Raw genomic sequence first — 20,939 nt, forward strand, 5'->3', positions numbered from 1 at the left:
AAAATATGTGAAAATCAAGAGTATTACAAGAAATATGCAAATAAAAATACAGCAATGAGGTCCATTCATTTCCTTCAAATAGTTTTCTTGCTCTTGGCTAATTCTTGTCTTTCAGGTCAAGAGGCCATTTTTTTTTCTAAGTACACTTTTTCTTTAAGTAGCAAACAAATAGGGCATATGATGTGCTAGGACTAGTCCATGAATGTACTGTATTTCTTTAACATATTTAAACCACAGTTGTTGGCCAGAGTTTATGTGAGACATTATCACTAGAAGTCTTCAGACACATTTGCAAAAATGTAGTCCCTATGGGTAAGACTGCAGCCAGAAAGGACACTGGGTCATTCTGCAAACAAATGCATCCACAAAAAAACAGCCTCATATCAAAAGACCTGCCTGTGTTACAAAACTGAGGTCATCATGAGCTCAATGAAATGAAAAAAGAAAGTTCCTCAAAATAAGATACTTCACCTTAAAGTGAAACCACAAGTACACAGTCTTGAAAATGAACTACTTTCTCAGAATGGTAACAATGTACTGTGCATCTCTAAGAAACCAAACTCATCTAGGTTTAATCGATTCCACCTTTACAAAATGGAGCCAACATAATCCTGCAGACTTGGACAGAACAAAAGTTCAAATGCTCTACCACAGAAATAGTCCCAGAGTATCAAATCTGTTCCTTTATCAAGTGTCCCTGCAGTAGTATTTATCACTCACTAGAAGAACTCTGCACAACGCAACCTGTGTGAGCATGAGATTTTACTACAGGGAGGAGACAGGTCAGTTTACCAAGGACACCACACTTCACTTTCACAACTCTAGAAAACCAATCTCTCGTAACAGTAAGTAATTAATTTACATTCATTCCAAACTGGACGAGATAGTGTAAACCTCAAGGAATCTGAGATTGTAAATAACATTACTTGGGAACAGGTGTGTGTGTGTGTGTGTGTGTGTGTGTGTGTGTGTGTTTCCTCAGAGGTACTTCACGGGATATAAATAGAAATAATTAGCAACTTTTAATCTCATGAACAAGATCTTTATTTAAAATTCTCACATATAAAATGAATTCTTTTATGTCGTATTTCCTCAAGTGTGTTTTTTACCTCATTTTATGAATAAAAAAGACATCCAGAGGAAACAAAGTGTCCTTTTCTCAGCCTCCAGAAACACTAGGGACAGCACAGGTAGCACAAGTGTTTGGTCCTAAACAAAAGTTAAGACTAAGTAGGGAAGAAAATGGAAAACAGAACATAGCCTAGCAAAGCAGCTAGAGATCACATGCAGCAGGGGACAGGAAGTCTTGGGGACACTTCACAGCCACTAGGATAAGCTTCATCCCAGGTCCCTGCAGGCCCGCTGGGCTCCACAGAACCGCCACCCAGCAGCCCATAAAAACGAAAGGCAGCAAAGAACTCTCACTGTCATCCTGGCAAGAAAGCAGCAGCAGCCTCCTTGAACCCAGGAAAGCCACCCCTCCCTCCACAAACAGGAGGAGCCCCCTTCACACCAACCACACAAGGAAGCCCAAGCGGCCAGACCCAAAATAAAAATAAAAGAGGAGCGCGGGAAGATAGATGACAGCTCAATTAAATTTATCCTGGGAGGGCTGGGAGGCTCCGTCTCTCTGAAGACTCCGACTCAAAAGTAAAAATAAAATTCAAGGTGAGGGAGCTCACAGGAGAGAGGACAGTTCAGTTAAGTCTGGGCTGGGAACACTTGGAGACTCAGTCTACTTCGGATGTCAGAATCAGAAATAAAATTTAAAAAACGAGAGAGGGAAGTGTCAGTTTATATTGTGTGCGTGCGCGTGTGTCTGCGCATGTGCGCGCGCGTGTGTCTGTGCAGCACCTGCAGTGCAGGATTTGCCAGGGAGGGGAAAGTGGCGGCTCCGCCAGCCTTGAGGTGACCGGGCTCAAATCTGGGGTGAGGTTAAGCTCTGGGCAAAAGGGCAGAGTCCGAGGTCCAGACTGCCCGCTGTCGGGAACAATGCTGGGCCCGGGAAATGAAGGTCTCACAGCCCCCCCCCCCCCCGCCCCAATGCCATGGGCAACCCAGCCCCCACTCTCCCCCGGCCCACGTCAGGGCAGGAACCCTCAAACCCGGGGTCCCAGGGCGGGCCTCACCCAGCAGCGCCCACAGGTACTTCAGGCGCGTCAGCCCGTCCTTCTCGGGGTCCACCACCTTCTGTGTGGACTTCTTCGCAACCCCGTAGCTCCTTCCAGAGAACACCCCGCCGCTGCGCGAAACCGCCCACTGGCGGGGCAGGGGCGCCTGCGCCCTGAGAATAACCGCATAGTATCCGGGTTCCCTGTCACGCGGACCCCCCGCCAACCGCCAGCAGCAGCCACGGCCACCGCGCCGCCGCAGCAGCCGCAGCTTTAGGGAGGAGGGGCCGGGCGGGTACTAAGAAAGCTGGCGCAAAAAGGCGGTGTCCACGCGGAATCGCCCCGGCACTGCGGAAGATGCCAGTCAGCCCTTCCAACACCAAGCGAGCGCAGTCCACTTGGACCTGCCAACGGAGGGCGCTAGTTCGCGGGCTGGCTCTGAGCTCCTTCTTGCTCCTCCCCTCGGCTGTTGGCGGCAAGGCCTCTCGGGAAATGCAGTTCTTCGGGGGCGAGGTGCGGGGACTTACCTTTCCAGAGTCCCCAAGCTGCTGGACAGCACCCGCCTGCCCCCTCCAGGAAGAGGCCCAGAGCTCCCAACCCTTCACTCCTTGCTCTGGGCCACCAGCCCATTTTCCTCTGGTGCAACGTCAACCACAAGAACATCTCAGTAAGAAAAAGTCAAGGCTTTAAAATGCAAACTATTTTTCCTTTTGACTTCTAGATTCACACAAAGGAGGGAGTCCGAATCCCTTTGACCAAACTAAAATCAGAGCTCCAGCTTCACATGAACATCAATGGCTTTGGCAGCAGGAAGAGCATCCCTAGACTCTGCGTGAGGAGTCCAGCGGGTACACTTGGTTCCTGGGATCCAGCTTCACTGGGGTATGAGGTAGCCTTGCTCAGAGGGCTCCTCAGGCTCTTGTCTCTTGCTTTGTAGGAAGTGCACCCACCTTCCCTGTGTTGTGCAAGGTCCCACAGCAATCCAGTAGCAGAACCAAAAATAGAACCTGAGGGACCTCTCGGGCTGGTATGCTTTTTCAGATTAGGTGCCTGAGACCTGGAGCAAAACTTTGAAATGGAAAATGGCCTGGAGATTTCTTACAAGAGATCTGTAGGATTATTTACTGGCCTCTCAATCCTTTGATGCTCCAAATGTGGACATTTGAGCGAGTACTTAAGCTGGCTCTTTAAAATCATGGGCTTTCCATCCACTTGGAGCACCATTTTTCTCTTTCAAGAGAACATGTAACTTGGGAAGAAACCCAAGAGATGTGACATGGCTTTGTATTCTCAAAATTAGCATAATATTTGACCTCCAGAAGAACTCGCTAAAAGTTTATTGCAGAAAATGGAAGAAGAGCTAGTTCTACTTTGACAACTCAAAAAATAGAAAGGCACTAACAACTAGAATAAATGTGTTTGCACGCCTGGATGATAGAAATGTCCATATCCGAATCCAAGGAACATGGGATTGTGACCATTCCTTAGAAAAAGGATATTTATAGATGTAATTAAGGATCTCAAGGTTAAATCATCTTTGATGATTTAGGTGGTCCCTAAATCTAATGACTGTCTTCTATTTATAAGAGACAGAAGAGGAGAACACACAGAGAAGGCCATATAAAAATAGAGGCAGAGATTGGAGTCATGTAGCCATAAGCCAAGTGATCCCTGGAGCCACCAGAAGCTAGAAGAAACAAGGAAGGATTCTGTCAGGTGGTTGTCCAGAGGGAGCACCAACACCTTGATTTTAGACTTCTGAACTTAAGAAATCAGAAAATAAATGTCTATTATTTTAAGCCCCCTCATTTGTGGTACTTTTTGTAGCAGCCCTGGAAAATGAATACCACCAGATGCTAGAGACAAACCAGTGTGACTGTCCAGCAAGATTAGAATGACTGATATTGATTATAAGACTTTGAATAAATAAACATTCAGGAATCCATAATGATAGTCAAAAGAATGCTTTGTGATGTCCTAGGTGGGTGTTTCCAGTAGAAAACATAGCATGTACCTTTGATGATTTGGGGCAGAGTGGGTTTTTGTTTGTTTGCTTTTGTTTTTGTTTTTAGCTTATTTATTTGAAAGAGAGAGTGAGAGCAGCAGGAGGGGATGGGTAGAGGAAGAGGGGTAGGGGCAGAAGAAGGAGAAGCAGTCTCCCTCATGAGCAGGGAGCCCCATCTTGTCTCTAGACCGATTATCATCCAAGGACCCTGAGATCAGGCCTTGAGCTGAAGGCATGTTCATAACAGACTGAGTCACCCAGGGACCCCTGGGTGGGCATTTTTTTTTCAAAAGAAGAGAATGTGAGAGCCCCAGGTGGCTAAGACCCCTTCTCAGTAACAAATGGGGAACCTGATCTGAACTGGGTATGTGTTTCAAAATTCTAACCAGGGAAGAGTGCAGGGCTTTAGAGGTTTATAATTCCCTCCATAGGTCACATACCAGAAAGGATCAGGTTTTCCTGATGACAGAAAATTGAATTCACGTGTTCAGGAAGACAGAGCCCAAGAAATCAGGACTAAGTGAGGGAACTGAGAGACGAAATGTCCCAAAGAATGAGAGAAACACTTATCAATTCTTGATGTTGTCTGCAGGAGAATTTCAGATTTTTGTTTTGTTTTCTTTTTGTATCCAATTTACACAAATTCAAACCAACACACATTTACTGAACAAGTCATACCATTAAACTGTGATGACCATAGTGTTAGGGTCCGTGATCAAAGGAACGAGACTGACACAAAGCGAAAATCAAGCAAAGTTTTATTTCGCGCCATGCCTCAGAAACCAAACTGCATCAGAAACCAAACTGCATCAGAAACCAAACTGCATTAGAAACCAACCTGCATTAGAAACCAAACTGCATCAGAAACCAAACTGCATTAGAAACCAAACTGACCGATAGGTGCCCAAGTCTTGCTGGGGACCACCGCCTCCCAGTCGCTGGGGTCCCCCCTGGAGGCTCCCTGCCTCACCCTCACTGTACCACAGACCCACTCCCGGCGTGGCTGCACCGTTGGCTCCTGAGAGGCTGCTCCTGATGGCGGCACTGCCCGAGGGGCGGCGTGGCTGCTTGCAGCGGCGCTGCTGCTGTTGCTGCTGCTGATACTCTGGCTCAGGGTGGTGTCGCTTGCGGCATTGCTGCTGCCACTGCTGCTCGCAGTGGCGCCGCTGCCGCTGCTGCTCTGGGCGGTGCACGGGGCGATGCCGCTTGAGTTGGCGCCACTGCCGCAGCTGCTCTGGGTGGTGCGGTGCACAGGGCGATGCCGCTTGAGGTGGCACCGCTGCCACGGCTGCTCTGGGCAGTGCACAAGGTGGCGTCGCTCGTGTTACAGCTCAAGGCGGCGCTGCTGCCGCGGCTGCTCTGGTGCACCGGGTGGTGCCGCTCCCGGTGGCGCCAGTGCCGCTGCTGCTCTGGGCAGTGCACAGGGCGATGCCGCTCGCGGTGGCGCCGCTGCTGCTGCTCTGGACGGTGCTGCTCGCGGTGGTGCACGGGGCGATGCTGCTCGCTGTGGCACCGCTGCTGCTGCTGCTGCTCGCGGTGGTGCACAGGGCAGTGCTGCTTGTGTTACAGCTCAAGGCGGTGCCGCTGCTGCTGCTGCTCTGGTGCACGGGGCGGTGCCACTCGCTGTGGTGCCGCTGCGGCTGCTGCTCTGGGCGGTGCACGGGGCGATGCCGCTCGCTGTGGTGCCGCTGCTGCTGCTGCTCTGGGTGGTGCACGGGGCGATGCCACTCGAGGTGGCGCCGCTGCTGCTCTGGGCGGTGCACGGGGCGATGCCGCTTGAGGTGGCGCAGCTACCGTGGCTGCTCTGGGCAGTGCACGAGGTGGCGTCGCTCGTGTTACAGCTCAAGGTGGCGCCGCTGCCGCGGCTGCTCTGGAGCACCGGGCAGTGCCGCTCTCGGTGGCGCCGCTGCCGCTGCTGCTCTGGGCAGTGCACGGGGCGATGCCGCTCACGGTAGCGCCGCTGCTGCTGCTCTGGGCGGTGCTGCTCATGGTGGTGCATGGGGTGATGCCGCTTGCTGTGGCGCCGCTGCTGCTGCTGCTCGCGGTGGTGCACAGGGCAGTGCTGCTCGTGTTACAGCTCAAGGCGGCGCTGCTGCCGCTCCTGCTCTGGGCAGTGCTGCTCGCGGTGGTGCCACTGCCGCTGCTGCTCTGGGCGGTGCAAAGGGCGATGCCGCTTGAGGTGGCGCCGCTGCCGCTGCTGCTCTGCTGCCCGGGGCGGTGCCGCTCGCTGTGGCGCCGTTGCCGCTGCTGCTCTGGGTGGTGCACGGGGTGATGCCGCTCGCGGTGGCGCCGCTGCTGATGCCACTCGCTGTGGTGCTGCTGCTGCTGCTGCTCGCCGTGATGCACGGGGTGGCACCACTCATGTTACAGCTCAAGGCGGCGCCGCTGCTGCTGCTGCTCTGGTGCACGAGGCTGTGCCGCTCGCTGTGGCGCGGCTGCCCACTGCTGCTGCTGCTCTGGGTGGTGCATGGCTCTTGCTAAAAAAAAAAAAAACTCCCCACTCCAGCCTCACAGACCATCTTTTATAGTGGTGGTGGAGCCCGGCCCACACACAGGTGGCCAATCGGATTTTAACCTACCACAGTTAATATATGCACACCCCTCTGACTAAATATGGCTATCTGGCCTGGCCCGCCCCTATATCCGGGGTTTTTAAGTAACTTCTTTTTGCTAACCAGGCCCCTACAATAGTTTTCTACTTCCCATTCTTTTCTATTTTGCAGAAAAGTTTTGTTTCAAGGGCCATGTGAAAACTGCAACTCCTGCTGTTATTGATGTTAAATACTAATCAAACGATTCTACCATTCTTCATTGTTGGGCTTATTCCCAGCACAGGGTCAGGGTCAGCAGTCAATCACTATTTGTGGAATAAACAAAATCATTCATTTGTTCATTAATATCTCCATGAGCATTATTAAGGAATGTTGTTTAGTACAACGTTTTCAATTTAACTAATGTGTTATGAATCCAAATGTTAAAATTCTACACTTCTTCCCTCAGAAATCTTTCTAAAATAAAAAGTGACCTCCCTGTCTTCTTACAGAGCTTATTCACTGTTTATGAAACCATAATATGTCTTGCCCATCCACTGTGATTCCCTTCAACTCCTCTTACATGGGTGTTGCTACCAGACACAAAGGAGAAATGCCTGATAGATCTTCCCCATCTAATTTTAACCATTTCTTGCCTCAAATTCAGTCTCTGCTATCAGAGATCATTTGTTTACCTTTTTAACATCCGTATTGGAATGTTTCTATATGTTTAGAACTGCCAGTTCTTAGTTTTCAGATAATCTAAAGGTTAAGGTATTTTACTTTCTAATTGTCACACATCGGAGTTTTTCAGTTTGGAAGGGTATGGGGTTTCTTCAGGTCGACTAAATTATCTTGTGCCTGCACATCAGTCCTAGTTGTCCTGATTATTCTATTAATTTTAATATGTGCAAAAATTCAACTTTTTGATGCAAATTTTCCTATCAGATAAGCTCATTGTGCCTGTCCTCAGAATTAAGATCTTTTTGTATGCTAGACACACTGTGGATCTTCATTTGGATATTGCCAAAGAGAGCCAGCCCCAGTGAACTTCTGTGATATAGTCTATTTTTATTGATCTTTGCATTCTTATTTTCTTGAAAAAGAAAGCTATGATCTAATAAAGTTTTATATCAACTCTTACCCTAAAATTTTGAATTCATTCAAAGTGTATGCTGTGCCACTGAGAATCTGCATCTATCTAAAATTCCTAAGAAAAAAAGGATGCCCCTCCCTAAGAATGAAATGCCAAACTCAACACCTAAGAAACCCAATGTCCTCATTTTCCAAATGCTATATTACTGTAGACACCAAAAACATATTTTTCTCCTCCAGAAAGATTTCCTAATAATCTTTTCTTTCCAAATATCTGTTAAATGAGGAGATTTAATACTTTAAACTTGATTATAAATTATTTTATATGAGAATTTCACTTGAGGACAGACTTGAAAAAGTTTTCAAAAATATACTAGCCATTTTGATATGTCTGATGGACTCTTGATAACAAAAAAAAATGCTTTAAGGGGAAAAAACCTAATCATTTTTCTAATTTACTCAAGCAGATATCTTTGCAGCTGTGCATTTCAATCACAATGCCATCTGCTTTGAATATATTTTCTCTCTCTCTCTCTCTCTTTTTTTTCCCATCAGAACAGTATTAACATTTCAGTGGTGAATTCTGGTAATCCATCAACATTAGAAAAATGTAAGGCCATAAGTAAGTATCATAGGTCTTTTTATAAATTCCAAAAAAATCTTTGAATGATAACATTGGAGAAATCAAGAATCATGGAAACTCTCTAGATAGTAAATACAACTTGCATAGAAGGATGGTGTACAAAGGCTGGAGAGAAAAGAAGTTTCATAGGTGAGAAGCCTGTGAAAATGTGCCCATGACCTCACCTCTTCTCCCATTACACAAAATGCCACCATTAGGTTTAATATTAGGTAAGAGGTACTCCTTAACTTAGAACCAAGTGCGAGATTTTCTGAAAATGAATGTAGGAGGAGGAGTCAAGATGGCGGAGGAATAGCAGGCTGAGATGACATTAGGTAGCAGGAGATGAGCTAGTTTATCAAACCATTCCAAACACCTACAAATCCAACAAGAGATCAAAGAGAAGAAGAGCAGCAACTCTAGAAGCAGAAAATCAACCACTTTCTGAAAGACAGGACCTGTGGAGAAGTGAACCCAAAGCCACGGGAAGATAGACTGTGGGAGGAGGGACCAGCTCCTAGCAAGCAGCTGAGCAATGGAACACAAAATCAGAACTTTTTAACGTCTGCTCCACTGAGGGACATCACTCCAGAGACTAAGTCGGGGTGAAGCACACACTGGGACAGTATGTCCTCAGGTCCTGCGGGATCACAGAAGGATCGGGGGTGTCTGAGTGTCACAGAGCTTGCAGGTGTTAGAGCATTGAAGCCAATTACAGAGACAGAGCAGAGGAATGAGCTCTTAACTCGGGACCTAATCAATACAGACATTGGCAATATGTCAGATCTAGAGTTCAGAATGATGATTCTCAAGGTTGTAGATAATAGAGAAATCCTGTCTGGAGAAATCAAAGCCTTTTCTGGAGAGATAAAAGAAATAAAATCTAACCAAGCTGAAACTGAGAAAGCTATTAATGAGGTGCAATAAAAAATGGAGGCTCTTACTGCCAGGATAAATGATGCAGAAGAGAGAATTAGTGATATAAAAAACCAAATGACTGAGAATAAACAAGCTGAGCAAAAGAGAGAGAAATAACTACTGGACCACGAGGGGAGAATTTGAGAGATAAGTGATACCATAAGATGAAACAATATTAGAATAATTGGGATTCCAGAAGAAGAAGAAAGAGAGAGAGGAGCAGAAGGTATATGGGAGAGAATTATTGTAGAGAATTTCCCGAATATGGCAAAAGGAACAAGCATCAAAATCAAAATCCAAGAGGCACAGAGAACCCCTCTCAAAATAACAATAGGTCCACACCCCGTCATCTGATAGTAAAATTTACAAGTCTTAGTGACAAAGAGAAAATCCTGAAGGCCCGGGACAAGAAGTCTGTAACTTACAATGGTAAAAATATTAGATAGGCAGTGGACTTATCCACAGAGACCTGGAAGGCCAGAAAGAACTGGCATGATATATTCAGAGCACTAAATGAGAAAAATATGCAGCCAAGAATACTATATCCAGCTAGGCTATCATTGAAAATAGGAGGAGAGAAAAAAAGCTTCCAGGACAAACAAAAACAAAGAATTTGTAAACACCAAACCAGTTCTACTTATCAGAAACAAAAGAGAAAGAACCCAAATAAATTAAATCATGAATGAAAGAGGAGAGATCACAACCAACACCAAAGAAATACAAACAATTATAAAAATATATTATGAGCAAATATACGCCAGCAAATTTGAAATATTGAAAGGGGTCCTCTAAGCAAAGAGAGACCCTAAAATTAGTAGATCAGAAAGGAACAGAGACAATATACAGTAATAGTCACCTTACAGGCAATACAATGGCACTAAATTCATATCTCTCAATAGTTACCCTGAATGTAAATGTGCTAAATGCCCCCAATCAAAAGACACAGGGCATCAGAATGGATAAAAAAATAAAACCCATCAATATGCTGTGTACAAGAAAGTCATTTTAGAACCAAAGTCTCCTCCAGATTTAAAGTGAGGGGGTTGAAAACAATTTACCATGCTAATGGACATCGAGGAAAGCTGGGGTGGCAATCCTTATATCAGATCCATTAGATTTTAAGCCAAAGAGTATAATAAGAGATGAGGAAGGACACTATATCATACTCAAAGGGTCTGTCCAACAGGAAGAGCTAACAATTTTAGAAATTTTTTTTTATTTCCTTGACAGAGAAATCACAAGTAGGCAGAGAGGCAGACAGAGAGAGAGGGGAAAGCAGGCTCATTGCTGAGGAGAGAACCTGGTGTGGGGCTAGATCCCAGGGCTGTGAGGCTATGACCTGAGCCAAAAGCAGAGGCTTAACCCACTGAGTCACCCAGGCACCCTGAATATCTAACAATTTTAAAAATCTATGCTCCTAACATGGGAGCAGCCAACTATATAAACCAATTAATAATGAAATCAAAGAAACACATCCACAATAATATAATAATAGTAGAGGATTTTAACACTCCCCTACTGAAATGGATAAATCATCCAAGCAAAAGATCAACAAGGAAATAAAGGCCTTAAATGACAAACTGGAACAGATGGACATCACATATATGTTCAGAACATTCCATCCCAAAGCAACAGAATACACATTCTTCTCTAGTGCACATGGAACCTTCTCCAGAATAGATCACATCCTGGGTCCTAAATCAGGTCTCAACCGGTATCAAAAGATTGGAATCATTCCCTGCATATTTTCAGAACACAATGCTCTGAAGCTAGAACTCAATCACAAGAGGAAATTTGGAAAGAACCCAAATGCATGGAGGCAAAAGAGCATCCTTCTAAAGAATGAATGGGTCAACCATAAAATTAAAGAATTGAAAAGATCCATGGAAACAAATGATAATGAAAACACAACACTTCAAAATCTGTGGGACTCAGCAAAGGCAGTCCTGAGAGGAAAATATATAGCAATACAAGCCTTTTTCAAGAAACAAGAAAGGTCTCAAATACACAACCTAACCCTACATCTAAAGAAGATGGAGAAAGAACAACAAAGAAAGCCTAACCCCAACAGAAGAAGAGAAATAATAAATATCAGAGCATAAGTCAATGAAATAGAAACAAACAAACAACAAAACAATAGAATAAAACAATGAAACTAGGAGTTGGTTCCTTGAAAGAATTAATAAAGTTGGGACACTGGGTGGCTCAGTGGGTTAAAGCCTCTCCCTTCAGTTCAGGTCATGATCCCAGGGTCCTGGGATCGAGACCCGCACCAGGCTTTCTGCTCAGCAGGGAGCCTGCTTCCCTTCCTCTCTCTCTGCCTGCCTCTCTGGCTATTTGTGATCTCTGTCTGTCAAGTAAATAAATAAAAGCTTTTAAAAAAGAATTAATAAGATTGATAAACCTCTGGCCAGACTTATCAGAAACAAAAGAGAAAGAACCCAAATAAATTAAATCATGAATGAAAGAGGAGAGATCACAACCAACACCAAAGAAATACAAACAATTATAAGAATATATTATGAGCAAATATACACCAACAAATTTGATAATCTGGAAGAAATCGATGCATTCCTAGAGACATATCAACTACCACAACTGAACCAGGAAGAAATAGAAAACCTGAATTGACCCATAACCAGTAAGGAGATTGAAGCAGTCATCAAAAATCTCCCAACAAACAAGAGCCCAAGGCTAGACGGCTTCCCAGCGTAATTCTACCAAACATTTAAAGAAGAATTAATTCCTATTCTCCTAAAACTGTTCCAAAAAATAGAAATGGAATGAAAACTTCCAAACTCATTTTATGAGGCCAGCATTACCTTGATCCCCAAACCAGACAAAGATCCCATCAAAAAAGAGAATTACAGGGACACCTGGGTGGCTCAGTGGGTTAAAGCTTCTGCCTTCGGCTCAGATCATGATCTCGGGGTCCTGGGATCGAGCCCCACATCAGGCTCTCTGCTCAGCAGGGAGCCTGTTTCCCCCTCTCTCTCTGCCTGCCTCTCTGCCTACTTGTGATTTTTGTCAAATAAACAAATAAAATATTTTAAAAAAGAGAATTACAAACCAATATCCTTGATGAACACAGATGCAAAAATTCTCACCAAAATACTGGCCAATAGGATCCAACAGTATATTAAAAGGATTATTCACCATGACCTAGTGGGATTTATTCCTGGGCTGCAAGGTTGGTTTGACATCTGCAAATCAATAAATGTGATACAGTACATTACTAAAAGAAAGAACAAGAACCATATGTTACTCTCAGTAGATGCTGAAAAAAACATTTGACAAAGTACAGCATCATTTACTGATCAAAATTCTTCAGAGTGTAGGGATAGAGGGCACGTACTTCAATATCATCAAAGCCATCTATGAAAAATATACCGTGAATATCATTCTCAATGGAGAAAACCTGAGAGCTTTTCTGCTAAGGTCAGGAACATTTCAGGGATGTCCATTATCACCACTGCTATTCAGCATAGTACTAGAAGTCCTAGCCTTAGCAATCAGGCAATAAAAAGAAATTGAAGGCATCCAAATTGCAAAGAAGCAGTGGACTATCACACTTCACAGATGATATGATACTATATGTGGAAAACCCAAAAGGCTCCACTCCAAATCTGCTAGACCTTGTGCAAGAATTCAGTTACGTGTCAGGATATAAAATCAATGCGCAGAAATCAGTTGCATGCCTTTACACCAACAACAGGGCAGTAGAAAGTGAAATTTAGGAGTCAATCATGTTTACAGTTGCACCCAAAACCATAAGATACCTAGGAATAAACCTAACAAAAGAGGCAAAGAATCTATACTCAGAAAACTATAAAGTACTCATGAAAGAAACTGAGACAAAGAAATGGAAAAAGGTCCCATGCTCATGGATTGGAAAAACAAATATTGTGAAAATGTCTATGTTACGTAAAGCAATCTACACATTTAATGCAACCCCTATCAAAATCCCAATCATTTTGTTCAAAGAAATGGAACAAATAATCCTAAAATTTATATGGAACCAGAAAAGACCTCGAATAGCCCGAGGAATATGGGGGAAAAAAGGCAAATTTGGTGGCATCACAATTCCAGACTTCAAGCTCTATTATGAAGCTGTCATCACCAAGACAGTAAGGTACTGGCACAAAAACAGACACATAGATCAGTGGAACAGTATAGAGAGCCCAGAAATAGACCCTCAACTCTATGGTCAACTAATCTTCAACAAAGCAGGAAAGAACATCCAATGGATAAAAGACAGCCTCTTCAACAGCTGCTGTTGGGAAAATTGGACAGCCCCATGCAGAAAAATGAAATTGGACCATTTCCTTATACCACACACGAAAATAGACTCAAAATGGATGAAGGACCTCAATGTGAGAAAGGAATCCATCAAATTCTTTGAGGAGAATACAGGCAGCAACCTCTTCGACCTCAGGCACAGCAACTTCTTCCTAGGAACATTGCCAAAGGCAAGGGAAGCAAGGACAAAAAGGAACTATTACGACTTCATCAAGATCAAAAGCTTTTGCACAGCAAAGGAAACAGTTGACAAAACCAAAAGACAACTGACAGAATGGGAGAAAATATTTGCGAACGACATATCAGACGAAGGGCTAGTATCCAAAATCTATAAAGGGCAACGCAAACTCAACACCTGAAGAACAAATAATCAAATCAAGAAATGGGCAGAGGACATGAATAGACATTTCTGCAAAGAAGACATCCAGATGGGTAACAAACAAATGAAAAAGTGCTCCACATCACACGGCATCATGAGATACATCCTCAGACCATTCAGAATGGCTAAAATTAACAAGTCAGGAAATGACAGACGCTGATGAGGATGCGGAGAAAGGGAAACCCTCCTACACTGTTGGTAGTAATGCAAACTGGTGCAACCACTCTGGAAAACATCATGGAGTTTGCTCAAAAAGTTGAAAATAGAGCTACTCTGTGCCCCAGCAATGGCACTATTGGGTATTTATCCTAAATATACGAATGTAGTGATCCAAAAGGGCACATGCACCCAAAAGTTTATAGCAGCAATGTCCACAATAGCCAAACTATGGAAAGAACCTAGACGTCCATCAACAGATGAATGGATAAAGATGTGGTGTATACACACACACACACACACACACATATACACAATGGAATATTATGCAGCCATCAAAAATGCAATCTTGCCTTTTGTGACTACATGGATGGAACTAGAGAGTATTATGCTTAGTGAAATAAGTCAATCAGAGAAAGACAATTATGATATGATCCCCCGATATGAGGAAGTTTGGGGGGCAGGAAAAGAATAAATGAAAGAAGATGGGATCAGGAGGGAGACAAATCATAAGAGACCCTTAATCTATGACTGAGTCACCCAGGTGCCCCAAGAGACTCTTAATATCACAAAACAAACTGAGCGTTGCTCAGGGGTGGGGGGTTGGAGGGAAGGTTATGGACATTGGCGAAGGTATGTGATATGGTGAGTGCTGTGAAGTGTGTACACCTGGCGATTCACAGACCTGTACCCCTGCGGCTAAAAATACATTATACATTAATTAAAAAATTAAAATTATAAAAAATGTAGATTATATGATGTCCACATAAGCTATTCATTTAAACGGAGAAGTCCATCACACAGTTTTACTTCTATATCTTGTAATTTTCTAGAAAAATGAATCTCAAAATAATTCTTAGTGAGCACTAATTCTTACTAATCATGACATGAGAATGCAAATTCTTTTACTAATCTACATGTAAATGGATGTCCTAAATGGAGACTGATTTTACCTGGTATTTCAGACAAAATTCTCAGTTTTAAGCAAAAGAAATTGACTGGCTATTTAGGTAAAGATGACTCATCCAGAGAATGCCAGGTTCCCAAAATCAATGGAAGGTTGGAGATGCAGTCCTGGAAAACAATGAGAAAATTAGATCTAAGGCATCACTGGGAGGCCTAGAAAATTCATAGAGCAGAACACATGGGTCAGCATACCAAGACTTCCATGACAATGAAAGAACTTACACCGTCCTACACATCAAGTTCAAAGTCTCAAGAATATCCAGTTGGCTAAGTCTTAGATGGCTGCCTAGCTCATGTGTCCACCTACATGTCTGCTCTGGGTCAGAAAATCTGAGGTGTTCTCTTTGTACATAGGACCTCCTCCACCAAGACACCTATACAGGATAAGAAATACCCCACCCCTAAAAAAATGGAGTGTATTATTGGAGGAAGGGAAGTTGAATGCTGAGTAGCTAAAATAACAATAAGGAGTAAACAATAACAAAGAAAATAACAAGGTGAATCATCATTTAGGAATCACTTGACATAAATTAACATATGCCCTGAATATGAAAATGAACCACCCATTGGGTTGATCTGTAATTAAGATCTTGCATTTTATTAAGATGATTTGAAGACATCATTTACTGCTTTCAGTTAATCTTTAAGGAAGACTTAGAGCTGATAGATTTTTTTTCCAGATGTTAACTGGGAAACTCCTGATACTACTTAAACATAGGATATGTGTCAATTAGGCAATTATTAAAATCATCTTAGTGAATAACTGGAAAGAATTGAATCCTATTTTTTCTGTTTAACCAAAATTGAATAATTCAAATACCACAGAGAACATTACTAGGTACTTCCCTTTATATTATCCTTCTTTCTATGTCTTCATGTTCCTTCTTTTCTCTAAACTGATGTCCCCTCCATGAGACACACTTTCATCACGTCTCAAAGTTCTTCTGAGTAATGGTTTTGATCCAATCAGTAGACTTCACTGAGTCCCTACTCTGTGCTAGTTTACGCCCAGAACTGAAGTTACAAATAGAACGAGGACACAGTCTTGATCCTCAGAAAAGTCACCGTCTAGCTGAGAAGTCAGACATAGGCCTGAGCTCAGAGAGCTCACAGTCTAATGCAGGAGATGGATACCTAAGTAGATAATAATAATTAACAATAGTGATACAGGCAGGACATTATGGGAGATACCAGGAAGGACTGGGCAGTATAGATGAGGGGAGGATCAGAGAAGGCTCACTGGAGGAGGTGGCATCTGAACTGGGGAAAAGATCTCAACACACCACAGGCAGGGCAAGGAAGAAAATGCAATGGACTGTGTAAAGGTCACCAGAAGCAGTCTGGTTTTGTGTGGTTTCCCCTCAGATTTGTGGTTGTGGTTGTACTTAGTGTAATGTAGAGATTGCAGAAATATGTATATGTTCTTGTAACCTTATACAAACAGAGGGCCAAGTGATAGTAAAATGTGATGATGCCAAAGCTGGAAGAGACTCTGGATGAGGGCAAAAGCAGAGGGTCTGAATCCCAGTCCTTCCCCCTTACTAGCTGTGTAATCTTAAGTGGGTGACTCAGTTCTCCAAGCCTCAGTTTTCTTCATCTATCAAATGGAGAGAAACTCACATTAGGCTATTCATTCTTTTTTTTTTTCTTTTTCATTCTTCATTTTATTTATTTTCTCAGTGTAACAGTATTCATTCTTTTTGCACAACACCCAGTGCTCCATGCAAAACGTGCCGTCCCCATTACCCACCACCTGTTCCCCCAACCTCCCACCCCTGACCCTTCAAAACCCTCAGGTTGTTTTTCAGAGTCCATAGTCTCTTATGGTTCGTCTCCCCTCCCCAATGTCCATAGCCCGCTCCCCCTCTCCCAATCCCACCTCCCCCCAGCAACCCCCAGTTTGTTTTGTGAGATTAAGAGTCATTTATGGTTTGTCTCCCTCCCAATCCCATCCTGTTTCATTTACTCTTCTCCTATCCCCCTACCCCCCCATGTTGCTTCTCCATGTCCTCATATCAGGGAGATCATATGATAGTTGTCTTTCTCCGATTGACTTATTTCACTAAGCATGATACGCTCTCGTTCCATCCACGTCGTCGCAAATGGCATGATTTCATTTCTTTTGATGGCTGCATAGTATTCCATTGTGTATATATACCACATCTTCTTTATCCATTCATCTGTTGATGGACATCTAGGTTCTTTCCATAGTCTGGCTATTGTAGACATTGCTGCTATAAACATTCGGGTACACGTGCCCGTTCGGATCACTATGTTTGTATCTTTAGGATAAATACCCAGTAGTGCAATTGCTGGGTCATAGGGTAGTTCTATTTTCAACCTTTTGAGGAACTTCCATGCTGTTTTCCAGAGTGGTTGCACCAGCTTGCATTCCCACCAACAGTGGAGGAGGGTTCCCCTTTCTCCACATCCTCTCCAGCATCTGTCATTTCCTGACTTGTTAATTTTAGCCATTTTGACTGGTGTGAGGTGATATCTCATTGTGGTTTTGATTTGTATTTCCCTGATGCCGAGTGACGTGGAGCACTTTTTCATGTGTCTGTTGGCCACCTGGATGTCTTCTTTGCAGAAATGTCTGTTCATGTCCTCTGCCCATTTCTTTTTTTTTTTTATTTGTTTATTTACAGCATAACAGTGTTCATTGTTTTGGCATCACACACAGTGCTCCATGCAGTACGTGCCCTCCTCATTACCCACCACCTGGTCCCTCAACCTCCCAACCCCCCCACTCCCCCGCCGCCCCTTCATAACCTTCTAGTTGTTTTTCAGAGTCCATAGTCTCTCATGGTTCATCTCCCCTTCCAGTTTCCCTCAACTCCCTCTCCTCTCCATCTCCCCATGTCCTCCATGTTATTTGTTATGCTCCACAAATAAGTGAGACCTTATGATACTTGACTCTCTCTGCTTGACTTATTTCGCTCAGCATAATTTCTTCCAGTCCCGTCCATGTTGCTACAAAAGTTGGGTATTCGTCCTTTCTGATGGAGGCATAATACTCCATTGTGTATATGGACCACATCTTCCTTATCCATTCATCCGTTGAAGGGCATCTTGGTTCTTTCCACAGTTTGGCGACCGTAGCCATTGCTGCAATAAACATTGGGGTACAGATGGCCCTTCTTTTCACTACATCTGTATCTTTGGGGTAAATACCCAGCAGTGCAATTGCAGGGTCATAGGGAAGCTCTATTTTTAATTTCTTCAGGAATCTCCACACTGTTCTCCAAAGTGGCTGCACTAACTTGCATTCCCACCAACAGTGTAAGAGGGTTCCTCTTTCTCCACATCCTTTCCAACACACGTTGTTTCCTGTCTTGCTAATTTTGGCCATTCTAACTGGTGTCAGGTGGTATCTCAATGTGGTTTTAATTTGAATCTCCCTGATGGCTCTGCCCATTTCTTGATTGGATTGTTTGTTCTTTGGGTGTTGAGTTTGCTAAGTTCCTTATAGATTTTGGATACTAGCCCTTTATCTGATATGTCGTTTGCAAATATCTTCTCCCATTCTGTCAGTTGTCTTTTGGTTTTGTGAACTGTTTCCTTTGCTGTGCAAAAGCTTTTGATCTTGATGAAATCCCAATAGTTCATTTTTGCCCTTGCTTCTCTTGCCTTTGCCGTTGTTCCTAGGAAGATGTTGCTACGGCTGAGGTCGAAGAGGTTGCTGCCTGCATTCTCCTCAAGGATTTTGATGGATTCCTTTCTCACATTGAGGTCCTTCATCCATTTGGAGTCTATTTTCGTGTGTGGTGTAAGGAAGTGGTCCAATTTCATTTTTCTGCATGTGGCTGTCCAATTTTCCCAGCACCATTTATTGAAGAGGCTGTCTTTTTTCCATTGGACATTCTTTCCTGCTTTGTCGAAGATTAGTTGACCATAGAGTTGAGGGTCGATTTCTGGGCTCTCTATTCTGTTCCACTGATCTATGTGTCTGTTTTTGTGCCAGTACCATGCTGTCTTGATGATGACAGCTTTGTAATAGAGCTTGAAGTCCGGAATTGTGATGCCACCAACTTTGGCTTTGTTCTTCAATATTCCTTTGGCTATTCGAGGTCTTTTCTGGTTCCATATAAATTTTAGGATTATTTGTTCCATTTCTTTGAAAAAAATGGATGGTATTTTGATAGGGATTGCATTAAATGTGTAGATTGCTTTAGGTAGCATAGACATTTTCACAATATTTATTCTTCCAATCCAGGAGCATGGAACATTTTTCCATTTTTTTGTGTCTTCCTCAATTTCTTTCATGAGTACTTTATAATTTTCTGTGTATAGATTCTTAGTCTCTTTGCTTAGGTTTATTCCTAGGTATCTTATAGTTTTGGGTACAATTGTAAATGGGAGAATAAAAAAGAAAAAAAAAAGAAAGAAAAAATTTAAAAAATAAAACAAATAAAAAATATAAAAAAGAAAGAAAAAATATATATATTTAGACGAACTAGTCAAAAAATGTTAAAAAAGAAAAGGGTAAAAGTTTAAAAAAAATTTAGCAGAAGAAGAAAAAGAAAAAAGAAAAAAAAATTGAAGTAGCCGCAAGACTAAAGAATCATGGGGAGAAAGCCATGAGTTCCGTGCTTTGCTTTCTCCTCCTCTGGAATTGCTCTGCTGTCTTAGGAATTGAATCTGCTTTCTCCTTGATAGATGAACTTCGTCCTGGCTGGATATTTTGTTGATCTTCTGGGGGAGGGGCCTGTTGTAGTGACTCTCGAGTGTCTTTGCCCGAGGCGGGATTGCACCACCCTTACCGGCGGCCGGACTAAGTAATCGGCTCGGGTTCGCTTTTGGGAGCTTCTGTTCCCTGAACGCTTTCCGTAGAGTTCCGGAGGACGGGAATGAAAATGGCGGCCTCCCAGTCTCCGGCCCGGAGGAGCCGAGAGCCTGGGGCCCCACTCCTCAGTGCGCCCCCAGAGGACAGCACCCAATCACTCCCGTATCCCCAGCCTCTAGCCGCGCTCTGAGCTCACCCAGCCCGCGACCAGTTCAAGGTAACCCCGAGCTGAGAGTTTAGTCCTCGGCTCTGTCTCTCCAGCCGGCTTCTCCGTTCTAATACCTGCGAGCTCTCCGACACTCCGACACCCCCGATCCTTCTGTGACCCTGCGGGGCCTGGGGCCACGCTGGCCCCGCGTGGGCTTCACCCCGGTTTAGCACCTGGAGCAATGTCCCTCAGTGGAACAGACTTTTAAAAGTCCTGATTTTGTGCTCCATTGCTCCACCGCTTGCCAGGAGCCGGCCCCTCCCCCCGCGGTCTATCTTCCCGTCGTTTTAGATTCACTTCTCCGCCAGTCCTACCTTTCAGAAAGTGGTTGATTTTCTGTTTCTAGAGTTGCTGTTCTTCTTCTCTTCGCTCTCCCGTTGGATTTGTAGGTGTTTGCAATGTTTAGATAAGCTATCGAGCTGATCTCCTGCTACCTGATGTAGTCTCAGGCTGCTACTTCTCCACCATCTTGACTCCTCCCTAGGCTATTCATTCTAAGGAGTAAATGAGTAGAGAAAGGATTGAACACAATGCTTGCTACAAAAATATTGTTCATTGACTACTATTTTGTTTTTCTCTACTCCTCCACTTCCAGAAAATACAAACATGGCAATTTCTTCTTGCTAAGATTGTAAACACTTGATTTCTCCATGTGTCACCTAGGAGGGATTGATACAGCTGAGTTTCTCATGGTTTTACCTAATTGAATCTGAACGCCATCAGAATAGGTCAAAGCAATATCCAAGAACCATTTATTTCACACATTGGTGACATGTACTCTTCAGTAACAGGGGGCATATTCACGGATGCTGCCATCACACCAGGTTAGATATTGCTCCTTTCTGAATTGTCAGTGATACTGG

At 43.7% G+C, this 20,939-nt stretch overlaps 1 protein-coding gene and 1 long non-coding RNA gene across 3 annotated transcripts in view; one reads left to right on the forward strand and one right to left on the reverse strand.

The window, feature by feature from the left end:
* The window catches only part of LOC123927176, a 44,485-nt gene extending 41,970 nt beyond the window's left edge, over window positions 1-2,515 (reverse strand). Inside the window, exon 1 of one of the 2 annotated variants that reach the window (XR_006815363.1) lies at window positions 2,130-2,515. This is a non-coding gene — a long non-coding RNA (uncharacterized LOC123927176). The remainder of the gene's footprint in view (window positions 1-2,129) is intronic. The other variant, XR_006815362.1, reaches the window with a different exon arrangement.
* LOC123926558 (flowering-promoting factor 1-like protein 2) overlaps window positions 1-20,939 on the forward strand; it is a 345,288-nt gene that overhangs the window by 207,577 nt on the left and 116,772 nt on the right. The gene's annotated exons all lie outside the window — the stretch shown is intronic.

This window comes from Meles meles, chromosome 16 (genome assembly GCF_922984935.1).
Source record: "Meles meles chromosome 16, mMelMel3.1 paternal haplotype, whole genome shotgun sequence".
Lineage (NCBI taxonomy): Eukaryota > Metazoa > Chordata > Mammalia > Carnivora > Mustelidae > Meles > Meles meles.